The sequence below is a fragment of the Mus caroli genome, chromosome 18 (assembly GCF_900094665.2).
Source record: "Mus caroli chromosome 18, CAROLI_EIJ_v1.1, whole genome shotgun sequence".
Taxonomy (NCBI): domain Eukaryota; kingdom Metazoa; phylum Chordata; class Mammalia; order Rodentia; family Muridae; genus Mus; species Mus caroli.
Window position 1 is genome coordinate 1,653,089 of NC_034587.1, and position 26,104 is coordinate 1,679,192.

Here is a 26,104-nt window from a genome sequence, read left to right on the forward strand (position 1 = left end):
AGTGAAAGATCTGAATAATAAAAACTTCAAGTCTCTGAAGAAAGAAATTATAGAAGATCTCAGAAGATGGAAAGATCTCCCATGCTCATGGATTNGCAGGATCAACATTGTAAAAATGGCTATCTTGGTGGAAGGAGAGAACTGACTTCCAGATGCTGCCTTTAGATCTCACATGCACATCATGGCCCACAGATACCCATACAGATATGTGTGCACCTACACAAATAAAATTTCACAATATAACTGATTCTGTGTGCTACTCTATGAGCCATTATACTGTTGTCTGCAGAAGCTCTCACTTTAAATCTTGGGTGTGCTCTGTTGTTGTTTTGCCTTTTACATTTTTGTTTCAGTTCCTTTAGGACTTTAACATCTATCAACTTGCACTCATGGGACCGTGGAGTGGTTATCTGGGAGGAATTTGTTGACCTTCAATCGATAATTTGGGGCTGTGCGCTAAGGAATAATTTGAATTGCTTGATCTCTAAAATGTAAGAGAAAGTGCTGCAGAGAGGAAGGGTTGGAAGTCTCTTCTGGGGGACTAAGCCTTGGACCCAGGCTGCAGCAGGCCTCAGCATGGCCAGAGTCAGTCCAGGTCAGTGTCTTATAGTCTGGTTTTTGTTCGGAGCTGCTTCGGGTAGCAGGTGCTGCTGACACGCAGCTGCCTTGATGAAGGAGTTCTGCTCCATCTGCTCCGGGTGGATCTATGCAAATTGCTTTGTTTCTCAGAAACATCTTATTTGTCTTGGGTAGTAGCCAGGCCTCTAATGTGGGTGGTGTGTTCTGTGTCATAAACGTTGGAACCCAGAGCCTGAGCCTGTCTTGCCTTGCTCAGATGCTTGCGTGAAGCCAGTCTGAAGCCTGTGGGAGGCTTCCATGTACAGAGGAAGAATGTGCTCACACCTGTGTGGACAGATGGCTGAGGTGAGGTGAGCTGGTACCATGAGAAGACAGTGGAAGAGGCCAGGTGAGGGAACTGGGCTTGTCCCAGGAAGGGCCATGCGCTGTGTTTAAACAATGCTTGACTCTCCATGGTCTGGGGGAAGTCTTCTGGTGGTACTCTTTCTTATACCTGTCAAGGACAGCTAGATATTGATAATGAAATTGGCTTCTGGACGGTCAATTAAACATGCCACTAAAATTCTTAAGTAAAATTATATGTCTGCCTTCTCTCCCTCTATTTTCTCTTCCTCCCTCCTTTCTTCTCTCCCTCCTTCCTTCCCTCCCTCTATTTTCTCTTCCTCCCTCCTTTCTATTCCTTCTTTCCCTCCTTTCACACCCTCCCCCTTCCTCCATTTTTCTCTCCCTCCTTTCTATTCCTCCTTTTCTCTCTCCCCCCTCCCAACCTCTTCACTTCCGTTCTTACCTCTGTCCTTTCCCCCATTTTTCCTTCCTTCTGCTGTCATCTGCCACAAACACCAAAGGTATCCAACTTTCTAACAGGTAAAATAAACAGGAATATAATCCTTCTAAAGGAATCCCTCTCCTTTAAAATCTTTTATTAAATCAATTTATCTCTAGGCCTAATATATAATAATGGAACAGGAAGAAGACACCATGGATGGCTGTAAGGCTGGTTTGCAACTCTGCAAGGCTCTCCTGCATATGCAGCCTTTCTTTGTCCATCTCCCATATACACACACTGGGAACACTTACACACCCTATCTATAACTACATATAAAACCGGCTGCACGGGCTTTGAAGGGCAAGCAGGATGTGCACTGCAGTACAGTAAGAGGTTGACTCTAAATTGGAATGGGTCTTAGTGTTTCTCATTTCTATTTCTTTGGATTGTTTCGCTAATTCTCATCGCTGGGCTTAAGACTTTTCAAACATTCTTTGGCCCTGGGAAGGAGTTGTATAACCATAAAACTTGAGAATCCTGGCCCTGGAATAAATATTCCTTTAAAACACCAAGGACAGAAAATTGAACACAGCTGTGCAAAAAAAAAAAAAAAAAAAAAAAAAAAGGGGGGGGGAAAAAAAAAAAAAAAAAAAAAAAATGCAGGGCGGTGGTTCCAGGCTGTAGCCATCCTGACCAACTTTTTCAGGGCTCTTGGGCAGTGGCTCCTTCAAGATGCTTCAGGGAGGAGGCAGCACTTCCTCAGAGCTGTGCTGTTGCTGGCGGGGTGCAGAGTCCTCTCCAATTCTTGCTTGTGCTCTGCTCAGGCTGTGATCCTCCCTGCAGAGGACTGCGGGTTTGGGGTCATTTTGCTAAACACGAGTCCACAGGATTTGCAGTCCCTAGTAAGTAACTTCAGGGTGTAAAGACAGCACCCAGGGTCGGAGGAACCCAGACATGGCCATCCTGCTCCTCTGGCCATGGGAGGGTCGGAGGAACGCAGACATTGCCATCCTGCTCCTCTGGCCATGGGACTTTGTCCGGTATAAAAAGTGTTCTGAGTGTGGTCCTGAGAAAAAGAACCTTGCCAGCCTCACCCCTAGCCCAAGTGTGAAAACCGGAATGTTGGTTGTGCTGTGTGCCTGTCGGGTCCCTCTCTCTGGCCTGTGGCTCTCAGGGAGTGCTCCCCATGGGTCCTAACCTTGAGGTGGCCTGGCATTAGTCACTTCTCTCTATGTCAGACCATGTAACTATGATTTGCACTTCTTCCTTTACAAGATTAGATTACTATAATTTTCATATCCTGGATGTCCCACTAGGGATTTCAATTAATACTCCCTAGTACAGGAAACGGTCTCGTGTTTCTGGGGAGAAAAGAGTAAGCTTCCTGGTTAGTCATGGTCTGAACACATTAGGCAGCCCCCTCCCCACCCCCCACCCCAGAAAATCAATCCTGCCTTCAGGACTCACCACATCAGATAGCTGTCCAGGAAGGTGCCTCTGTGAGTATGGTCCCCATAAGGTGTATTTGCTTAAGCTTTGCCAAGCCTGTAGGATAAAAATGTGTGGTGAAAGCCAGGGAGCTTTCATGCTGACATCAGACTGTTGAATGAGAGAATTCTCCCCCAACCAGGTGCTTTGGAAGGAGGCACCTGATCTAGACATGTGGGATCATCTGCCCAGAGCCAGCAGGGTTTGAAAGGGCACCCTGAGGGGCAGATCTGCCTTTAAATACTGGTAGGTTTTCTATGTGACATGTATTTATATATGGTTCTCTCTCTCTCTCTCTCTCTCTCTCTCTCTCTCTCTCTCTCTCTNTTCTCTCTCTCTCTCTCTCTCTCTCTCTCTCTCTCTCTCTCTCTCTCTGTGTGTGTGTGTGTGTGTGTGTGTGTGTGTGTGTGTGTGTCTTCCTCAGTCACTCTCTACTTTTAGTTTTTGAAATAAGAACGCTCACTGAAACTGGAGCTTACCAATTATGCTAGACTGACTGGCCAATGAGCCCAGTGGTCCTTTTATCTCTGCCTCTCTAGTTGTGGGTTTATAAGCTGTGCCTGGCTTTATGTGGGAAATGGGAAATCAAACACAAGTCCCCAGGCAGTTTATCAACTATGGCATCTCCCCAGCCCTAGGACTTATACTATTATAGTCTTTAAGCAACCATTTATTGTGCCTATCTGCTAGGCACTGTTCTAGGTCCTGAAGACAAACAACAGGCCATAAAGTGGACACATATGTTTGTCCTCACCTATGTTATGCTTTATGAGCCTGTGCTTTGGTGGGGCCATGAGCATGTATGGATGAGAGGGGCATTCTAGGGAGGAGCTTAGAAGGAACTATGGTCATGCAAATGCATTTATTCTTTCCTCCCACACAATGGGCCTTTCTCTTCTACCACAATATGGAGCCTGTGTGATTATCAACTAATCCTCTGTTCTTTGTGTATAGTCAAGAATAATTCACTTGGTCTCAGGAGGACTCAGCTGGTAACTCCAGACCTTTGAAGGGATGGTCTCCTATACCAGGTTCTTGGGAGAGGGGAGTTTGAAGTGTGTCTTGTTCTTGTCTTTTCTTTTCCTCTGGGTATTGAGTCTCCTTTCTTCCCACTTTACTCATGAATTCCATCTCTCTTTCTTGGTCACCTCATGTCCATCACCATCACCCCTGGAAGCTGTTGTAGTTCTGCTTTGGGGAATTTGAGATAGTACTTTGAGAATGAGTCTTGGCTCTTGTAGAACTAAATGCAGCCTCAGACAGAGACTTCATCCAGACCAGTGATGTTCAGTGCCTGGACACAAATCCAATCTTCCCTAACAGCCAGGAAATGAGAACTCTAAGAAACTGAAATGTGTGTTTAGAGAAACTAAATTTTCTCAGCTGCCTTCTATGTCTTCCCATTGCTTATTGTTCCTCAACTTGTACTGATGGAGACCTATGTTCCCAATGCCAAGTTGAAGCTACAGGCACATGTGAGGTGTGACAGTATAGTACCATAGAATGAGTGTGTAGTGGAGGATCCAGTGCAATAGAATGAGTGTGCAGAGGAGGATCCAGTGCAATAGAATGAGTGTGCAGTGGAGGGTCCAGTGGTGTGGTAGACTGTACCACAGTGAGTCCAGCTTCCTAGAATGGCTTTACAGTAGAGAGTCCATCTCTGCAGATTTAGTGAACTGAGGGAGATCCAGAACTAGGATTACTGTACTATGGAGTATCCAGTGATATAGAAAGAACTGTTCTATAGAGTGTCCAGTGCTGTAGGATTACTGTGAAATAGAGGGTTCAGCACTTTAGATTACACTAAATAGAAAATTGAGCACTGCTGAATTACTGTATTACAGAATGTCCACTGCTGTAAAATGATTGTACTGTGGAGTGTCCAGGATTGTAGGATGACTGTTTAATGGAGGGTGTAGCATTATAGAATGATTACGTCTTCAGTGGTCCAAGGATGTAGAATGACTATATCGTGGAGTGTCTAGCAATTTAGAATGGATGTATCATTAAGGATTCACTCAGGAAAATGAACGTACTGTGCAGGATCCCACTTTGTAAAATGATTGTAGAGTTGTGAATTCAGGATTGTAGAATGACTATGTTGTTGAGAGTCCAGATTTACAGAATGATGATACTGTGGAGGGTCCAAATATCTATAACAATATTGCTGCAGATTCTGCTCTGCAAAACGACTGCACAATGGAGGGTCCAATCCTGTAGAATGACTATACAGTGGAGAGTCCAGTACTGTTAACCATGCAGATCCAAAATGATAGAATAATAGTACTTTGCAAGATCCAATGTTCTAGTGTTACTCTACTGCATAGTGCCCAGTGTTAGAGATGACTATACCATGGAAGGTGCAGTTCTTTAACTGGGCTGTGGAAAGTCCAACTCTGTAAAATGATGGCACTGAGGAAGGCCTCCTTCTATAAAATGACTGTACTGTCAAAAATCCAGCAGTGAAGAATGGCTGTACTGTGTATGGTCCAGTACTGTGAAGGGTCCTCTGCTGCAAGATCACTGTACTCTATACTATAGAATGACTATATTATGAAGGGCCCTTTGCTATAGGATAAGTGTGATGTGCAATGTCCAGTGCCTTAGAATAACTGCACCTTGGAGTGTCCACCTCTGTATTGTCAATGGTCCAGCAGTGTAGAATGACTTTACTGTTCTGGATCAAGCACTGTAGAATGATTGTACCATGTAGCATCTAGCACTGTAGAACTGTTGTCCTGTATGTGTATATAGAATGTTTGTAATATGGAGTGTCTATCACTTTATGATGGCTGTACTTTAGAGTATCCAGTGCTGTTGAATGACTAAACTGTAGAGGATTCAGAGGTGTAGGCTTACTGTACTGTGGATGGTACTATGATATAGAGTTACTATACCATTGTATGTAAAGTGTTGTACAATGACTTTTGCGTGCAGGGTTCCTTGTTATAGAATTATTATACCATTGAATGTCCAGTGTTACTGAGTGACTTTAGCATGTATGATCCAGTGTTATGAGTGTTCAGTGTTTTGGGGTGACTACCATGCAAGTTCGAGTGTTATAGAATGAATGTACTGAGCAAGGTGCAGTGCTGTAGAACAAGAGTAATGTAGATTGTACAGTGCTATGAATGACTGTACTTTAAAGAGTCCAGCAATGTGGAATGACTGTGCCATGCGTGGTCCAGCTATAGAATGACTTTATTGTGTACTACCGAGTGTCAATTGCTATGGAATTATTATACCATTGAGGGTCTAGCTCTATGGACTTAACCATACTCTTGGTTGTCCTCATTGTAGGTTTATTGGGCTTCTGAATTGCCATGATGCACCCATCACATGTTCTGAACAGGGCAAGGCTAGGATCCTCTCAGGTTGCAGAATGTGTGCTACCAGCTGGGTGGCGCACATATCTGAGAGCATGCACCTCAGTCCCCCTGTATCCAGTATACATAAGGCTTCTAGTATTCTGAGGGTCTTAGTTAGGGTTTTACTGCTGTGAACAGACACCATGTCCAAGGCAACTCTTGTAAGGACAATGTTTAACTGGGGCTGGCTTACAGGCTCAAAGATTCAGTCCATTATCATCAAGACGGGAGCATGGCATTATCCAAACAGGCATGGTTGCAGGCAGAGCTGAGAGTTCTACATCTTCATCTGAAGTCTGCTAGTAGAATGCTGGCTTCCAGGCAACTAGGATGAGAATTGTAAAGCCCAAGCCCACAGTGACACACCTACTCCAACAAGGCCACACCTACTCCAACAGGGTCACAACCTCCATTAGTGCCACTCCCTGGGCTGAGCATATACAAACCATCACACTGAGTAATAGCACAAGTGCTTCTCTTTTCTGGCAGTCCTTCGGAGGAACATAGGTTTGTTCTGCTCTTCACTCAGTGACTGGTCATTTCCTGCTGGTGTGTAGGCCAAGCAAGGGAAATCATGGTGGCGCTGTGCCTGGTGATGTTGGTAGCTATGTAGAAAGGAGAAGTCCTGACAAATCTTTGCTAGTGTAGGAAATCCTCACTCATTTGGATATGTCTGTCAGCTTTGCCTCACTTGAGAAGAGGCTTTGAGGTTCTGCCATACCATGTCCACTGCTCCAGAGAGACAGAAAGTCCCTATTTTTAGATGTCTAACAGCCTAATTGGAGCATGTCACACTTTGTACATCTCTGGTTACTTGTAGGACTCTTACTCTGGTGTCCAGGAATGCGAGGTTGGTCCAGGCTATGTCCCTGGAGTCTGGGCCAGGCTCACCCCTGGCAATCTCCTGTTTCATTTTGATTTTGAGGCCAGCACTGTCTGGGTCGAGCCTTGTGGCACAACCATTGCTCTGTAGTGGCCACTTGGGAGAATCAGCTGAATTGTTTGTCCAGCCCACTGACTTACAAATGACCCTGGAGTTCAAAAGGTCTTCATCTGTAGCCACTTAAGTTTGTCAGACGCTTTCAGAAAGAGAGCACAGACAGATAGACTCTGCAGACTGCCTGAATGACCGACAAAGCAAGGGCTTAACTGGAAACCATTATTACTGAAGACATTTGTCTTGTAAATACAGATGAATGGCTATGGTATAGACGGCCACAGAGTTAGATCCACACTGATGCATGGATGTAGATGCTAGGAGGCCATGCATGTTCCTGTTAGAACCCTAAGCTCTTTGAAAAAATGAATGAATCCAAGTTTTATCTTGACACAGCAGGAATCAGGATAGTACACAGGTCCTGGCCACGTAGCCTTTCATCTCCTAGAAATGAGCATCCCTAAGAAGATTTCTAGTAACTGCTCAAGTTTATTGCTGTTGGAAAGCAGGACTTTTAGAGTACTGTGAAGGCAGAAGCCTTAGAGAATTGTGCCCTTGTTTTCCCTTTCCTGGTCAGGCTCTAATATCACTGTTATTTTAGAACAAGAAAGAACATAATGAGACCAAGGCTGCTACCCAGAACCACTTGGGCAGCCCTACCTAGTTGGATTTCTGAATTATGCATGGTTGGTGATCCTGAGAAGAAGTAGAAAATCTTGTAGCTGCATTAAGACATCGAGGGGCTTGGAAATGTGCTATCCCTAGAACTCAGATAAAGAGGCTGGATCAAGTAGCATGCAGCTAAAGTGCTTTAGCTAAAGCTAAAGCTAAAGCTAAAGCTAAAGCTAAAGCTAAAGCTAAAGCTAAAGCTAAAGCTAAAGGAAAGGGGAACCGAGAGCATCCCTGGCTGGGTTCACTGGCCAGTCAGCTAAGTCTATCAGCAGCCCTAAACCCCAATTTAAAAACCAAGCTAGATAACAGACACCACATAAAGGATGACACCCAAGGTTGACTTACGCCCATCCTACGCATGTGCATACGCAAATATACCTATCCACACACATAGTAAACAAAAGAAAGCAAAGAAAAGGAGCAGGGAGGAGCAGAGGAAGAGAGGGCAGGAGAAAGGGAGGGAGTGGAGGATGGATGAATGAATGAATCAATGAGTCTACCCACAAGTGCTTTTGATACTGGTGTTAGAGTCTCATATGGCAAGCATTTATTATGTGTATGGAGTGGCTACTGACTCCATTTTTGTAGATACAAAAAGATCATGGGTCCCCTGCTCTTTCAGGACCAGGGAAGGGTTTAGTGGAATTTTAAGGGTGGTGAAGACTTTTCTGGGTGAGGATGAGGGAAAGGCATTAACTGGAGACAGGAGCACCTTACTACAGCAATGTGGCCTGTGTGGCTGCTGATGGTTGTGTGCACGTGACTTGATGGGGTGGTAGTGATGTGGCATGCTACTAAAGAGGTGTGAGGGTTCGTGTGAGTACCCAGTAGATGTGTTTGCTCACCTTTGTTTTCTGCCAATAAGACTGTGTGCTGGGCAATACCTGAGAAGTTCCTCCTAGTGCTCTAAGGACAAACAAGTTCTCTGTCATGAGATCAACCCTAGGCTACGTGTAATTTCTCAAGTATTTATAAAAGACTTTAGACAATTTAATGTTAAAGCTTGGCAGGCAAGGTGAAGAATAGCTGTTACCCACCCACCCACCCAGTAGCTGCAGTTCCTCACAAGTCCACTCTGAAAACCAAAGCTAGGAGGGAAGCCAGGGCATGCAGGGCAGCTCTGGAAGACCAGTCTGGAAGCATCAGGCTGGATGGTGTGAGCCGTAGCTTTGAGGAAGAGCTTAGGGGGCACCTGTAACAGTCCTGATTGACTCTAAGAGGAAATACAAGAAGCCCTCGGCCACACAGCAAGATTCTACACTTGGGGTGGACCTGCCTCCTGGTTTGGGTGACCAAGATGCAGGGTTGAAGGGTCGTCACTTGGGAAAATAGAATTAATTTCCACAATCAGCAGATGCATGTGACACTATTTGTCTTGAGTTTTCTGTTCCTGGGTGACATCCTGGGAGGCTAGAGGGATGGCTCAGTGGCTAAAGGGCTTGTTGCACAAGCGTGAGAACACAAGCTTGGTCCCCGGCATCCATATGGAAAGCAAGCCACATTCATCTGTAACTAATGCAATATTAATTATCTGGTGGTTGCTATGCCCCTGACACCTCTTAATATCTCTCTGTAGGGGTTCTCTGACCCACATTTTTTGGTATAACTCCCAATTAAAGACACAAAAACACTGTAAATTTACACACAAACTGTAAGCCTAAAGTGGGAAGGTTCTGAGCTATTCTAACCTATATCCAAACCACTGGCCCTGTGTTACTTGCAGTTTGAATTACTCACCGGCTTGTTCTGTTCCATGTGTGTCCTCAGGATGAGCTTCTCTTGGCCACGTGCTCATCATTCATAGGCCTCTTGGCAACCCCTCTCCTCCATTGTTTTCCCCTCCTTCTCGTGGTCTCTCAAGACCCATCACTAGATTCCAAGTCCCACCTTCTTCTCCTCTGCCCAGTCATAAGCCCCAGCCATTCATTGACCAATCATGGATCACTGGGGAGCATTCTTTACAGTATAAAGGTCAGTGAAGTGCCCAAAGGTCAGTGAAGTGCACAAAGGTCAGTGAAGTGCACAAAGGTCAGTGAAGTGCCCCAAGATCAGGTTGCAGTCTGGATCAGGGCCCAGAACTCAGCTTCTGAGTACACCGTGCACGGAACTAACCCCAACCCAGGATTGGAGGTGGAGACAAGAAGATTACTGGAGTTTGTTGGCTGCTAGCCTAGACAAACAAACAAACAAACAAACAAACGAAAACAGTAAGCTTTAGGTTCAATGAGAGACCCTACCTCAAGGGAGTAAAGTAGACAATGATAGAGGAGGGCACCTGAAATCCTTCTCTGATGTCTGTCTGAACTCATATGCACACACATATCTATGCACACAGGTATGTACATTTACATAGAGTAAACAAAATAAAAAAGAATTAATACAAAGATGTCATGTCTCTTCAGCCAGTGTCTTCCACTGGGAATGTCATATACAGATATTATGTCTGCTCAGACAGTGTCCCCCAGTGGGAATGCCATATAAAGAAATGTTATCACCAAGTGTCCCAGTGGGAACATCTTGCAAATTATGGAACAGGGTTGCAGCCAGGACACTGCCATTGGCAAAGTCAGTAGATGAATGGAAAGTCGTGTAACAAAGATCCTCCTAGTTCTCTCTGTAGCCTGCTTACCACATCCTTACCCTTTAGTCCTCACTGCCTGCTTACTGCATCCTTAATTTATGGTCCTCACTGCCTGCTCTCTCTTTATACAACATTGTCACTGTGGAAAGTCATGCAAATGAGATTATACATTAACAGTCTGAAATCGACTTTCTTTTGCTCAGCTTGGTTTCTAGAATATCTTTCTAGGTCAATACATGTGCCAATAATTGATTATTTTATTCTATTTAGTAGTATTCGATGGTCTGGATATACCACAATGAAGATTTTATTTCTTTATTTTTGTTTGCTGCTGTCCAGCTGCTCTAGGCTGGGCATGTTTGCTGTGGGCCTATTACTGAGTTCCTTATTCTGCACCAATGTCTAGTTTGCCTTTCTGTTGCTGTATTAAACATCATGGCTGAAGGTAACTTGGGGAGGAAATTTTTATTTGGCATACACTTTCAGGTCATGATTTAACACTGGGGGAAGTTACTTCAAAACTGTGGAGGAAGGTGAACTACTGGCCTGCTCTCTCTGGCTCCTGCTCAGCCTGCTTTCTTACATACAGGTAGTCCAGGGTAGCACTGGCCACTGAGGACTGGGACCTTTCACATCAATCAATGATCAGTTCCCCACCAATGTGGTCACAGCCAGTTCCATCTGAATTGAGACTTCCTCTTCCCAAGTAACTCTTGCTTGAATTGAGCCGACCATAGAACTGACCATAGAACTATCCAAGACAAACATGGGTCTGTGTATATGGAGGCCTGTCTTCTCATCAGTATTTTGAGATCTTGATGGCCATAGCTATGTGGTTGTCCTTAACATGGAAAAAGCCAACTCTTCCATATTTTTCCTTTTCATGGATTTTTTAGCAAATTTTAGAATAAGCTCAAAATTCCTTTGTGTTTTTGATAAGAATTATATAATGCTTACCGATAAGTTTGGTATTGATATCTTTATTATACTGATTTCCTCAATCCATGAACATAGTCCATGTCTAGTGATATATTGAAATCATCTTGGATGTTTTTTTTAAAGATGTTTTGTGGTTTTATTACTGGTTTATATCTCAATATTTTACCTTTTTGGAATGATGGCAAGTTATATTTTACTTATTCAATGTTCATTCTTGATATAAAGTCAGTATCATAAAATGCATTCTCCTTAGCAACGCTGATCTGTTTATCTACTTATTTTTGAACAGTTTCTTCGTGTAGCCCTGGCTGTCTTGGAACTCACTCTGTAGACCAGGCTGGTCTTGAACTCAGAGAACCACCTGCCTCTGCCTCCTGAGTGCTGGAATCAAAGGTGTGTGCCACCAAGCCTAGCTTGATGTATTCAGTAATAATCATTATTGTTAAAGGGGTAGTGATCAAGAACAGTGCATTGAGAAATGGTTACTCATCAAAGATGCTGCAAATACCTGAGTTTAGTAAAACTCAATTCTTAGCAGTGATTTTTAACCCACTTGAGTTTTACATTTTCTTACAACATTTTGTGGGATTCTGGGTCTGGTAAGTGTTTTCTGAGTTAGCCCAAAACTTAAGGTCCTTGTTTAAATGGAGTGTATGATTAGAATTCATTGGGATCTAGATAATGAAAGCCAGAAAGGATAAAGAAGAGACTAGGGGCTCAGCCTGCCTGACTCCAGATCCATCAACTAGAGATTGTGGGGCCCAAAGCAGCAGCCGCAGCTCATGGAGGCTGGGTGTCTATCCAGACGCACAGGATCTTCTTGTAGGAAAACAAAGCTGGGTGGCAGCAGAGACCCAACATTCTTTCCCGTTTTCCTCATAGTTGACATATTCTTTTTTGAAATTTTTATTTATTTTGACTCTGGCTGCAGGACAAGCTTAAAACTGCTCATATAAATATGTATAGCAAAGTGAGCACATTTGTGTACATCTCTAACCCCAGCACTCAGGAGCCTGAGGCAGGAAGTTTGTTGAGTTTAAGCCAGCTTACCTTGCATAGTGAGTTCTAGGCTAGCCTTGGCTACCTAGCAAGAGTTGTCTCAAAAACACAGCAAACAAGCAAAGTCCAAAATCTTCAGAGCTGGGAGATAGCTCAGTGGAGAAGAGCACTTGCCATGCAAGCCAGAGGACCCCAGAATCCTTAGAGCTTAATGTGATAATGTGACTTTTGTGGGTCCTCTAGCCTCAATCTTGAGGGGATGGAGACAGGCAGATCCAGGGAATTCACTGGACAGGAAACCAGTCTGAAATAGAATAAGCTTCAGGTTTAGGGAGAGAACCCACCTGCATCATGGCAGAAGGTCCAGAGCCATAAAGGCACCCGATGTCTTCCACTGACTCAAATGTATGCAAATAGACATACATACCTGTGTATACACAGACACATACTACAAACACATCAGAGGCACTTAAACAGGATAAAATAAACCTAAAGATGAGGGAAACACTAAACGTGTGAGAAAGAACATAAGATGTGAATTGCAACTCAAATTGGATGTCAAATTGTAATGGAAACTTTTGTATAATTGTCATCTGGAAGTGGATTAAAAATTGGCTTGACAAACTCTTTTAACCTTTAAACAAAACAGACTGAAGCCACTGTCCAATTGCTACACCTCTCCAGGGTATCTGCTGTCTGTTCTTTAAATCAGCACATAAAAACCATACATATTTGTAAGGCTATGGTGCTTTGATCCATGGATGGAGTCGTGATATTTAGCTTTTTCATCGCCACAGTCTCCTTTTCTCATGGCTGTAGCATTCTTTTGGTATTTTAACCACACAGCACAGCACCCTCATCTTTTCACCTGAAAAGGGTTGTTTCTTAGGGATCCATAATTTCCTGCAGGGTTAATTAGTGACAGAGATTCTGACCCTTGTTGTCAGCCCTCAGCACTCCTCCTTGCTGCTTGCTGCAGCTGGTGGTCTGGGAACTTGATAGCAGAGGCATACCAGCCGGAGGAGGCCTACAGAGCACACAGCTTTGTTCTCAGCCTGAGACTTAAGGAGCTTTGAGATTTACATGGAAGCTATCTCAAAGAATTGAGACTCACCCTTATCCTTGTAACAGCAGGGATGATTGCCCGGGTAAGTACTTTTGTAAATAGAGTTGCAGTATTTAGTCTTGGTGTTTAAAAAGTGCAAGTGGCTATTTAAGAAGTGGTTGCAATTGGTTTTTTCCTCCTCTGTTTTTAGTGGTTAAGGACTGTCTGGTGTTGTGTCTTGTTAACTGGGAGGATAAACCTGGGTTGTAAGCAAAATGTTCACAGAGCTTTACAAAATACTTCTGAAAGTGTCGTTTTCTACTGATGTATAGTATAGCCCTCTCTATACTAGTCAGTGTAGAGAGGGCTACACTGGTACAGTTTATAAAGGCCCGCGCTACTGTGTGTGCTGTGTCACTGTGTACCCGTCTGTCCATGTGTCCTCTCTTTGTGGTGTTTAGGATCCAGGTTTTATCATGGCATTTTGTTCATTCTGTTAGTTTAAGCCCTCGGGTAAGAGGCGTGTTTGCTCATCTTACTCTGTACTGTCACCTGCTCAGCAACCTGCTGTACCTTTTTAATTTCTCTATAACACAAGCTAGAGACAATGCAGCCAATTGAGTTGCTCTCAGAGTGGCTGCTGGCCAGGCCTGTTGCAACAGCTGATGGCTCTCAGTGTCAGGAGCTATTTCTGCCCCATTAGCTGCTATCAGGCCATAAAAGGCTGGTCCCATGTGGAGTTGCCACATTGCCTCCGATTGTGTCCTCCACGGCAGTGTCCTCAGGTTTCATGTGGATTTACCCAGTAATGGATGACTCTGCCAAGACCAGACTGAGCAAGCGCAGCCTCGAAGACACCAGGGGCCTGGGAACTTCAAAAAGAAGACTCTTTTTATTAATATTTTGGTGTTCTTCCTTCAGAGAAACTCTTGGGATATAGCCCTCACCTATTTCCGGAATCTGGCATCTCAGCACCCTCTGGAAAGCACCGATCTAAATATACCCTGCTGTGAATCACCCCACTGATAAAGGCCTTTGCCTTGTTTGTTGACCACTGATCTTGTGCAGTGCTACTGATCTTACTTGGGAAATGTTGCTTTTTGTTTAGTCTTTAAAGGTAGTATTCATCAAAGAGACTATACTCAAGAATACCCAAGGCTGAATTAGAGGACATAGATGGTTTTTCTTTTTGTTTTTTCTTATTACAACACTAAGGGGAGTGTACTATGTTCCCGGCCCCTCTCACTTAGAGGAACAAGGATTACACAGAAATTTGAAGTAAGTGAAAAATCTTTCTATGTATCTAAACGCAGCTGTGTATCTGGAAGAAGCTCTCTGTGAGCATGATTCCGGGGGAGTTGTTTCAAAGCTTCGCAGTTTTCTGCCAGTACATGCTAGTTACTGACTGCAATTACCCTTTGGCTACCCTGGGCTGTAGTTTAGGGGTTTGGAAAGATTGGATTTTCTTACAAACAAAAGAACCTACTTTATAACACAGAGAAGTTTATTACTGACAATTTGCTTAATGTAACTTAGTAAGTCCTATCTACAATTTAGCATTTGAATTTGGAATTAAAGGATTTTTCCAATACAGGATGTCACTTTATTTCACATCTGCCTGTCTGTCATCTACCTATCTATCTATGTATCTATCTATTATCTATCTATCTACTATCTATCTATCTACCTACCTACCTATCATCTATTTATCATCTGCCTATTTGTCATTTGTCTATCAGTCTGTCTGTCCGTCTATCTGTCTACCTGTTAATCTATTATCTATCTACTCTCTCATTCAATGTGGTGCTGAATATCAAACCCCAGAGCCTCCAGCATGCTCAGCATTTGTTTTTCCACAGGACTATACCCTGGTCCTAACTCATGTTATTAATTCATGTGAAACTGCAAAGGCCTGAGTCTTGTGTGTGCCTTTCTTTGCTTTCAGGCCAGTGCTGCTCAGATTCTGATATCTAGAACAGCTTTGGTCCAGAATCTTAAAAACTCTCAGATGAGACTCTAAGTTTTTCACTGTAGATCATTTTAAAATTTTCCAATAAGGGGTGTTACCATGTCTTTTTAATTCCTGGGGTGAGAGCTCTGGAGTCTGTTCTGTAATTTGATGATTTGGGGCTGGAAAGCAGTGGTGAGGTGTAGAACATAGCAGGTGGATTTGACATGTGCCACTGACAGAATAAAAAAGGTGATCTGTTAGTAACATATGACATAAAGAAGTATGCACAGCCACTATTATTTATAAAATACTTTTAGTGAGAAACACCCCTGGGGAGCCCGCTATTCATCTCCACTGGAAGCTGTGCCATTGGTGAAATAGATTTGTACATACATACCTGCTGCTGCTGTGCAAGGGACTCAGCTGGAAAGGGTCAGTGCTCAATCTGCATGTTGTATGTAGATGCATAGAGGCTTTCTATGGCCAACAGTAGTATCCCTGGCTGAGAAGAACTGTAGTATGAATTGTGAACACACACACACACACACACACACACACACACCGCAATCATGGTAAGGGTCAGGGTGGGGCTGCCCCTCTCAATGAGCCAGGAGAGCCCTCAGACAAGCCTAGCAATTAACTGTCCTCCTAGAAATAGGGCCTCATGTCACCCTCTGAAAGTGAGTAGCTGTGACATAGGTGCTGAGGAGAGGTGGTTTGTGACTGACATTGTTCCTTCTGTGGGACAAGATGGTGCTTGTTAGCTAACCCCCAGAGAGAGGCTTTTAATGGATCAGTTGAACTATCAATAGTTTTAATAGATCAGTTGAGCATAATCTTTGCAGTTTGGTAAAGTTTTGACCCTCTGTGGACATTCCCCTTTCATCCAAAAGACACTTGTTTATCTTTGCCTGTACTTTTGAGACATCTGGAAGACTGAGTTCTAGTCCCTCATGCATACCTTTGAGAATACCTGGGGACATTAAATGCTCTATAGCAGAAGACTTGCAGGCATGGGCAAAGCCTTTGGATTTTGCAAGGATACCCTGGGAGCTGTAGCAGGCAATGGCACAGGCCATGAGCAGTTATCCAGTTGAAACCACCTCCATTGTTGGAACCTCGCTTGATGAACAGGAAACCATGTCCCCATGGGTCTGACTGTCTAGACCCTTTAGGATGATCCTTGTGTTACAGGGTAGGGAGTGTCTTGCCAGGATGACAAATATCTCCCCATCTAGAATGTCCTGGAATTTCCAGGAAAGTTTGCTTGTTCCCCAGGCCTCTGTGTCTGTCTGTGATGTGACCAGCCACCTTGTGGCAAGTCTCCGACCTGTGCTTTGCTGGTAGTGGACTCCCTTTTCTTTCAGCTACTCCTGCATGTATCCAGTCTAATGTCAGAATGTTCTTTGTAAACAAACTCTTACCATGCCATTTCTCACAAGTGGATTTGTCATATTCCTCTCTGCCCTGTGCTACTATCCAGACCCCTCAGCTTCTCTCTCAGGATCCTTCTACTACCAGGCCTTTGCTGACGTCCTCTTCAAAATGCTCTGTGTACCTGCCTGAGAGATATCACATGACATGGGCCAGAGTGTCCTCTTACTATCTGTCTCTGGCTCCAAAGACCTTGACACTAGCTTCTACTGTAGGACTCCTGGTGCTCTACAAATCCTGGTGTCCTCCCTCTACAAGGGAGGTAGGGTACCCAACAGGCACTGGGTCTCAGTACCCTTGATCTTATCTTACCCAGTGGCCATTCCACAAATGTAAGGTGTTTGGATTGGATTGAGTTGTGGCTTTATCAAGTCATAATTTAGCTATGTTCTGTCAGAAGCTCAGGGTATTTCTCCTGGAATATCCCCTGTGGAGCCCAGTGCTCACTGTTATATGGATGTCTTTTCCTCAGTTCTAAATATGCATGCAGAAAGATGTCTTCCTGTTACAAGTCTGACGAGATTTCTGGATGCATGCTTTTGCCAACACAGGAAATTGAGGTACATTTGGCAAAGACAGACTCTTTAATGTTGGAGTCTTGCCTGAGATGAAAAAAAATCACCTGAGTCCTTGACTTGGGTACTTTTCCCTATTAGGCATTGTCTCAAGTAGCATGTCCTGAGAGGGGACTTGCACTATTCACCTCCTCGGGGACAGTAGCACTTTGGTGTGGTTCAGAAAGGTCTCAGCCTCAAAGAGACATTTGCTATGGATGGTTCTGAAGAAAGCATGTGTTTCACTTGGAAAGTCAACCCACTAATCCCAAACACAGTTCTAACCCAGACAGAGCTGGGTTTTTCTGTAAATGTGATGTAGGCCCAGTTCTCCTCTCTGCCTTAGGATTAGGGATTTCCCTTTGCTGGTGAAGGCTTGCTCATTTCTCCAGCTTCCTGGGCATCTCACTCGGACAGAACACTGGACTCAATAGTGTGAGGTCCAGAAGGCTATAGAGTGTGCCTGTCCTTGGTGACTACATCCCCAAAAGAGATTCGGAGAAGAACATAGTGAAGCCCTGATGCCTGTCAATGGCAAGTACCACACAGTGAAATAAACCTACCCTGGCATGTGCCTTCCAGGGCTGCAGTGTGAATACTGCATGGGGGCCTTTCCCACCAATCCAGAGCTCCTGAAGCATGTTACCCTCAGTGTGCCCATTCTACCAGGGAACCAACCACCTGAGCCTTGAAATGGGGGAGGGGCCGGATTTGAACGCAGACCTATGTAATGACACCTCACATCTCATAACTCCTGAATACCAGTGTGGCTTAAATTGTAATAGGAGTTGCCAGCTGTCTTAGTCCATATTCTGGGTAATTTATAAAGAACATATTTCTTACAGTTCATGTCCAAGGCTGTTTAAGGTAAAGAGTGACATTGTTGGGACCTCTGGCAAGGCCCAAGGAGCCTCATGTGCCACAGAACATGTTCTCCTATGACAGATCCACTCTTGGCTACCCTATTATCACATCCACACAGAGGCTTATGTGGCCGATTGCCTCCCGGGGTCCTGCCTACAGTTACCGTTACCATGTGGTTTGGAGATGCAGGCTCTGGCATATGAAGCTTAAGGGATAGAGTGAATGTGTGCAAGAACTACTACCATCAAAGAAAGAAGGGGAGAGGGGAAAGGGAGAGGTGGGGAGAGAGGAAGGGGGAAGATGGGGTTGTGGAGGAGAGAGAAGCCTTACAGACTGCTTTGTCCTCTGGGACCCATTCCTGTGTTCACTGAAATGAAGCTTGGTGAGCCGCACGGTAGAAGGCTTCCCGGAGGCCCACTTCCTAGTTCAACCAGTCCCTCCCATCTCTAGTGCTGTCCTTCCGCCTGTACCTTCATGTGTACCTCCCATCTCTCTAACTTTGAACTTCTGTCTCCTTCCTGGCTCTGTCTCTTTGTGTGGAAAACATACTCAAGTTTCATCCTTCTAAATAAAGCTCCCCTGCTCTCCAGCCTGCTCTCCTGCCAATGACTTTCAGTGCCCACTCAAACCCTCCTGCTCCTCCTGTCCAGCCTTGTGAGCTCCTCTGCGGCTGACCACTCTGTAGGAGCCCACCTCAGGCCTGGGCCAGTGAAGTGAAGAACTTTCTCTGTATTCTTTGCACTTGCGCGCGCATACACACACACACACACACACACACACACACACACACACACTGCCCCCTTCTGTTCCCCAGTCTCTCATATTCACATTTCTATTTTCAGAGCTTTTTAAATGTATTTTAATTATCTTCTGTTTCTCCATTTGCTTGCCTGATCACCTTGGACATGATGCCCACACAGGTTGTCATGTGGTGCAGTCTGGGGAGGTGTTCATGTATGAATCTTAGCTTTTCACTTTGTGAGTAAACTCTGTGTTCTAGTTAGTTGTTTGAACATTTGTAGTCTGTATATCTAGCATTGGTAGAATTATGCATAAAACACAAAATCAGATTCTGAATGGCCATCAGCAGCTGTTATACATACTGCACTGTGTGTGTGTGTGTGTGTGTGTGTGTGTGTGTGTGTGTGTATGGGCATATACACAAGTTTGTGTTTGTGTGTGCAGGTGCACATATATGCACAAGTGAGTAACTCTACCGTAGTTCAATATGGAGTCCTCATCTCAATTGCTCTCCCCCTTAGGTTTTGAGGCACGGCCATTCACTGATTCTGGAGCTCATCCAATAGACTCCCTGGCCAGTGACCTTCAGGGACCTACCTGTGCCCACCGCCCCAGCACTAGGGTCACAGGTTTCTATATCTGGACTCAGGGTTCTAAGCTTGTTCAGCAAGTACTTTACTGCCTGAGCCATCTCTTCTGCCCCCACACTGCCAGCTTTCAGCGTTTAGTTAATTGGAGGCTTCTTGTCTCCTGATGGACCTCTGCTTTTGCTCTAAGCACGCAGACTTGTCTGGTCACTTGGGGTCAGCTACGTAATCACCTAACAAAAAATGATTGTATGTCTGAAGAGACATAAAGATTTCAGAAATTGTCTGTTCTAAGTGAATGTTGTATGGAATTTTACTCCATCTCAGCAGAAATACAACACATTCACATGTTTTTGTCTGTTTGTTTGTTTTTGTACATGTGTTATATACTCCACAAAACAAAACATTCAAGCCCAAAGTGAAAAAGGAAAGCGGGGCCTTTCAGCTTCGAATATATTGAAGTAAGAAGTAGCTTAAGGGAAGACATCACTTTTGGAAAGTTTTATATCCACACATTCTTAGTATTGTGGTGCTGCTGAATATAAGCTAATCTTGTTCTACGAGGGGGTGGGTGATCATGAAGTTGAGCAACGCTTGTCCATACTGTGTCTGGCTCATATCATGAGTGGCTTCTGTTACGAACACAAAATGGCATTTTGATTGTTTGCAGATATCGTTTCTGATTCTCAATCAGCTAATTGTATAGATCTGAGTCAGGCTAGACAAGAAGGGGGTTTGGGGAACAGGTGGTGGTGTAGCTCAGTGGTAAGGCCCTCATGAACAATGCCCTGGGCTTTATACCAGCATTGCAAAAAAAACAAAGACAAACCATGAGGAAGAAAATTTAAAATTCAAATGACTTAGTTGTTCTATTACGTAGATGCTTCTCCAACTTATGCTTGTAGTCTTAATTTCTATGAGACGTTCATCTTAGCTAAGGAAACACAGTCATTTGGCTTTATGACTTTATAATTTTTTATGGGAGGTGATGAACTTTTAAACTTTTGCTTACATTAGAAATGTGGTGCTGGTGATAAGGATGGCTGAACACTGTGAGGCGCGTTTTACCTATAGAGGACAAGAGCCTTAGCTCTTCGGTTTGGAGTTTTTGTTGTTTGGTTTTTATTGTGTCTAAGCAGGCTCTCACTGACAGAGCTGATTTGTTTAGAGGCTTCCTGTAGCTTGCTGGGAGAAGGTGGATTGGGGAGCACGCTGGGAATTGATGTGGAGACCGAGGACAGCTCACTTGGGGTTTGCGTCCTGCTTCCAGCAGAGAAACCTGAAATGGGGCAATGGGTGTCACCTCCAGGACTGCCTCAAGCCATGGCTAGGTAGAGGTCACACTGTGACTTTAGAGTGTTCTTTGTCCTCTGGACCTTGGTGGCATCTTTCTGGTGAAGAGGTTCTTACAAATTTCTGTTCTGTAATACAGACTTTCAGAGAGTAACATATTTGATTATTCCTAGGTAGTGGTTCAAGAAGGGATGCAGGAGGAAGTGAGAAATGGCGGGAGGGAGGCTCTTGCTAGGTCTTCCTGTCCTGGGCTGTGTCTGCTTCAGGGTGCCCCCATTACTTGTCTATTGGTGATTCCCCCTTCTTCTCCAGCCCTGTGTGTTGGGACCTCTTTTCCCTCTCTTCAGATTATACTCTTGCCACTCCTTTTGTATACATTCAAATACTCAAATTTTCTTTCCTCTAATCTGACTTTCTCTGTCTTCAGCACTTACTTTTCTTTATCCTTCTGTGAATTACAGCTGTGGCCAGCAGGTAAATACAGCAGGGGCAGCAAGAAAAGACAGGATGCTCTTATTTTCCAAATGGATGGTGACTCTGCTTGGGACACTCACCATCCACCTCTACTTTCTGAGTACTTACATGTGTGAGGGCGGATGCAGTGGGAAGCAGCGAGCTGTGCTCTAACGGATGCTCGCCCACGCGTGCCAGGCTTCTCAGGTGCCAGGTCTGCTACAGTGTAGCACTCACTCATCTGGAGCTGCAGCTTCACCCATGAGCCCTCCCCACCAGTCTCTGCTTTATTTCTGTGACTCGATCTCAGAGCATTGCATCACACACCCTCAGTGCAAGAACCTGCTTGTCCTTTCTTCATGGCTCACATTTTCTGTCTCCTGTAACCCTTACAATTTATGCAGACTCTGTTCATAAGCTTCTTTTTTTTTCTAAATTTGCTTCATGCAAGCAAGAGCAAGTCAGATGCCCCTTCCTGACTTTTTAAATCCGTGTTCTCTCTGCTGGCATAAAGTTCCATTTATAGATGCTGACTCACCATGGAGCAAAGGTTGATGGTGCTCTCATCCGACCAGGGTGTGATAAGCCATTGACTTTACAACTTTCTGACTTTGTTCCAGAGCTTTATTGAAAGTGGAAACAGCTTCACCTGCAGGTTGTAGTTTATTATTTACTTGCTGCAGTTGTGGGAACTGCATCCCTCCTGCTTGGGAGCCCAGTGCTCTGTCATGGAGCAACAGTTCCAGTTCCCTCCTTTGCTTTTTACTTTAAATTACCCAGGCTGGGGCTGTAGACATGGTGCAGAGGGTGAGGCACTGCTGCCAGGCCTGACTGACCTGCCTTCAATCCCTCAGAGCTATATGGTAGAATAAGGGAACTGACTTCCCAAAGTGATCCTCTGGTCGCCACATTGTGTGCTGTGCCATTCCACCCCACCCCTTCTCCCACACTGAAAAAATAAAATGGAATTATTTTTTTCAATTGCCAAAGCTGGCCTTGAACTGACTTAATAGCTCTGAGGAGTCTTGAACCGGCCCTGCTTCGGGCTTCTGGGGAAACTGGATTACAGACATTACAGCTGGAAGACCGTGCTGAGGGTTTTGAAGTGATTTTAGGATGACTTCATTCCCATGAGAGAAATGACTGCATGTCAGCGGAGACTCAGCAAAGCTAGTTTACACCTGAGACATTGGGTCTGCAGGCTTCCTTCACATTTTTCTTTTTAATACCTTAAAAATTCTTCTGGTAACCTCTGACACTAGTTTTATATAAACCATTCCATCCTCCCTGCCTCCCTATGCTGTGCTCCACTCCATCCCTCCCTGCCTCCCTATGCTGTGCTCCACTCCATCCCTTCCTGCCTCCCTATGCTGTGCTCCACTCCATCCCTCCCTGCCTGGTGTGTTTTACTAGGACCACTCTTTACTTTGCACGTTGGAAGGGCCTGTTTGGCTTATGGCTTATAGGGTTATAAGCATTTCATCATTCATCACAAGATAATTATTTCATTAAAAGTAAATTACAATTTATTTAGACACTCAGATGAAAGTACATCCAGCTAGGGACTGAATGCTCTAAGAACTGAGAATAAATTTCCTTGGTATTTTAATGAGTGTTTTCTGAGCACATCTCCATGCATGCTGGCAGGAGAACTCATCACATGTGATGTCTAGATTCACGAGATCAAGTTTATAATCAAAGGAAGATACTGGCAGGTCACCTGCAGCAGGAAAGCCATGTCTCAGATGACCATTGTAAGTGGTAATTTTGTTGAGTTGATGCTTTAAGGAGAGGCCTGTGAACAGAGTAAGGAAACTTGCAATACCCCATAGACCTCAAAGCCTCCCGCTTCCCAAAGGCTCATGTAAGGAGTGGTGGGGACAGCCATTTGTAGGCCTATGCAGTGCATGAGGCCGGGTTTGCAGAGGAAACATCTAAAATGATGTGTTCCCTGAAGAATTTGGGGCTTGTATCAGAGGAATAGTTTGAGGGGAGCACATCATAGGGAGGCAGGAAGTGATAGAGTAGAGCACAGCATAGGGGGGCAGGGAGGGATGCATGGAGCACAGCATAGGGGGGCAGGGAGGGATGCATGGAGCACAGCATAGGGGGACAGGGAGGGATGCATGGAGCACAGCATAGGGAGGCAGGGAGGGATGGACTGGAGCACAGCATAGGGAGGCAGGGAGGGATGCACTGGAGCACAGCATAGGGAGGCAGGGATCCACACATGCATGCCCTCACACTGGGGCAGTTGAATACAGTTTGGTAGGTTCTTTGAGGCCCTGACCACATTAAATGTTCATTCCCACATTCTGAATTATGAATGCAGAGATCCATGCTTCTGCCTCCTCATCACCACCAGTGATGCTTGAGGTGAAAACCAGCCCCACATAGCAGGGCAGCATGGCGATCTGGGACAAGGGAACCTGCAGTTTCCACATTGTCCATATCAGGTGCTTTGTCTAATTTCTTGCTTGGGTTGTGGGGAAAATTGGATGAAACATTTGATGACAGCCTTAGGCAGCCCTACACATTACTTACTTATTAGTCACTCAGTCCAGCTCTTTGGGAGTACTGACTTGAAAAGTCTGATTTAGGTTAGGGGGGCACTGAGATGGGTTAGTGAGGGAAAGTCCTTTCTTAGAAGAGTTATTAATGCCATGCACAGATAAAGAGAACAGTGTATGAAGACCCTGAGAATTGTCCAGGCCCCAGCACAAGAGACAAGAACCTGAAGAGAGGACTTAGAGCCTACTTAGCAGATGTGGGGGGTCTCTTTTTATGCCATTTAGAGAATGGGGCAGTCTCACAGCATAATCCAGCCACACATGTTCTCACAGGAGGGAAAGTGGGGACCGGATGTGAACCACCAGCCACTGGCCACCGGTGTTCCCTTTGATGTAAACTCACCCTGGCTCCTAGAAGTCTCTTAGCTAGTAGGTTGCCTGTTGGTATCTCTGTGAAGGAAGCTGCTGCAGGTGTTGTGGCCTGAGCAAAAGCTGGCTTCTAGCATCATATCCATACACTGCTGGGGTCCCTAGTGGTCATGTGTTACACTGGAGATAGGTGGAATCCTGTGATGGGTGTGTTTGCCTGGCTAGCTGGAGGCCTCTGGCCTTTATCACCAAAGGTGGTGGTGGTAGTTTTCCTGCAAATGTATATAGCTCACAAAGCTGGCAGAGGTATGCAGAGTCAGAAGCCCTGGTGGGAGAACAGGACTCTACACTGTTGACCTGGACAAATATAATGTGGCTCAGAGCTTGCACAAGTGCAAAGGAGGTTTTGGCTCACATTAGTGTTAGAAACATTGCTGCTTTCTGGGAGAGGGGAGACAGAGAGGGGACGGGGTGGAGGGAGTTTAGCTTTTACTAGTGATCTTTAGTATCAGTGTGAGGCCAGAACTGAGAAGAACAAAAGTAATCCTGCGCAGTGTAAGAATGTCCCTCTGAGGGCTGCATAGGATCCAAAACGGTCCAGGCTAGCTGTGCAGCCAAACTCCAAGGACTTAACCTTGACCCCATCAGAGGCTATGACTCAGGGGCTATCTCAATGTCCTTGAAGCCTGGTGGACATCCAATTTCTAGGCGTCCTATTTCTGTGGGAAGCAGCTGTTATTTTTTATTAGACAAAACTGATTAATCCATAGGTTTTTCTCCTCTGCTCGGTCTGTGTTTGCTCTCTTGCAAGCAGCTGCTTCCTTCTTTGGGCATTAACCTTGATGGCAGCTCCCAGACTGAATGCTATCGCCTGTCTCTCTTCTTACTCTTGTGTTTTGCTTTGCAGTTCTGGGGATCTAAGGAGGGCCTCATATGTGTTTGACAAGGTCCCTGCCACTAAGCAACACCCTTAGTCCACAGTCTAAAATGCCCCTTCCCCTTAACACACAAAGCTTTGCTGTGAACTTGTTGCTTTCTGTGGGAGACCCCCCCCCCTTGGGCAGAAGTTCTATCAGTCTGGCTGCCACAGTGTTTTCTGAGCAGTCTCAAGCAGCCCTCCACAGAGATGCATGTAGAGTTACACAAGGCCTACGCTACGTTCCTGTCACTGTTCTTTTCCCCTAAAATCAAACTGGATTAGACTGCATTTCCCCAAATACAAGACTTTCCTGTTTCTTAAAAAGAAAGAATGCAGCAACCTGTTCTTAAGTACAAGAAATAAAAAAGGTAGGGCTAATTCCCCCCTTCCTCAGTTTACCCCTTGCACGCAGAGCCCATGAATACAGGGGTTTAAATGGATTAGTGATTGCTTATCACAAACACTCCAACCCAGCTGTTGAGCTAATGTTGTTAAAATAACCAATGCAGTTGACTGAGTTACCACTTGGCCTTATTTGGTTCGTCAAAAGAGTGGTGAATATTTAGGGACACGGTAAGGAGAGTCATTCTCTCTGTCTTCCTCCTCTTCTGTCCCCTCTTCTCCCTCCTCCTCCTTATCTCTCTCCTCCTCTTCTCCTTCCCTTTCCTGTTTCTCTCCCTTCCCATGTCTTCCTGTCTTCCTTGTTTTCTCATATTTGCTTCTCTTCTGCTGCCTCTTTTACTCATCTGTAGCTAGCAGGTCAAGACTTAACCACACAGCCTTGGATATCTATAAGTCCTCCTGATTTCTGTGGATACCAAGATCATTTTTAAGATACAGATTTGTCAAAGTCTTCCCTGTGGCACACTCATGAACCACAGGATAACTATAAATGAGGCCTAATACAAAACTATAAACAGAAAATATCTGAATCGCTACCCCACCCACACACACCACCTTTGCTTTGTAACCTGATTTTGTAGTTCTCAAGTGTGGACTTTATAGATGACATTGCTGATTTCATTATGGTGTCAAAAAGTTGGACGCCCTCACTA

The 26,104-nt window shown here is 44.8% G+C and overlaps 1 protein-coding gene across 16 annotated transcripts in view; it reads left to right on the forward strand.

Moving 5' to 3' along the window:
- Svil (supervillin) overlaps positions 1 to 26,104 on the forward strand; it is a 199,800-nt gene that overhangs the window by 62,570 nt on the left and 111,126 nt on the right. For 11 of the 16 annotated variants that reach the window (XM_029472014.1, XM_029472015.1, XM_029472022.1 and 8 more), the window contains exon 1: positions 14,103 to 14,652. The exons of the other annotated variants lie outside the window; for them this stretch is intronic. The gene's annotated coding sequence lies outside the window, so the exon portion shown is untranslated. Of the gene's footprint in view, positions 1 to 14,102; positions 14,653 to 26,104 lie in introns of those variants that run through there. 16 annotated transcript variants of the gene reach the window in all.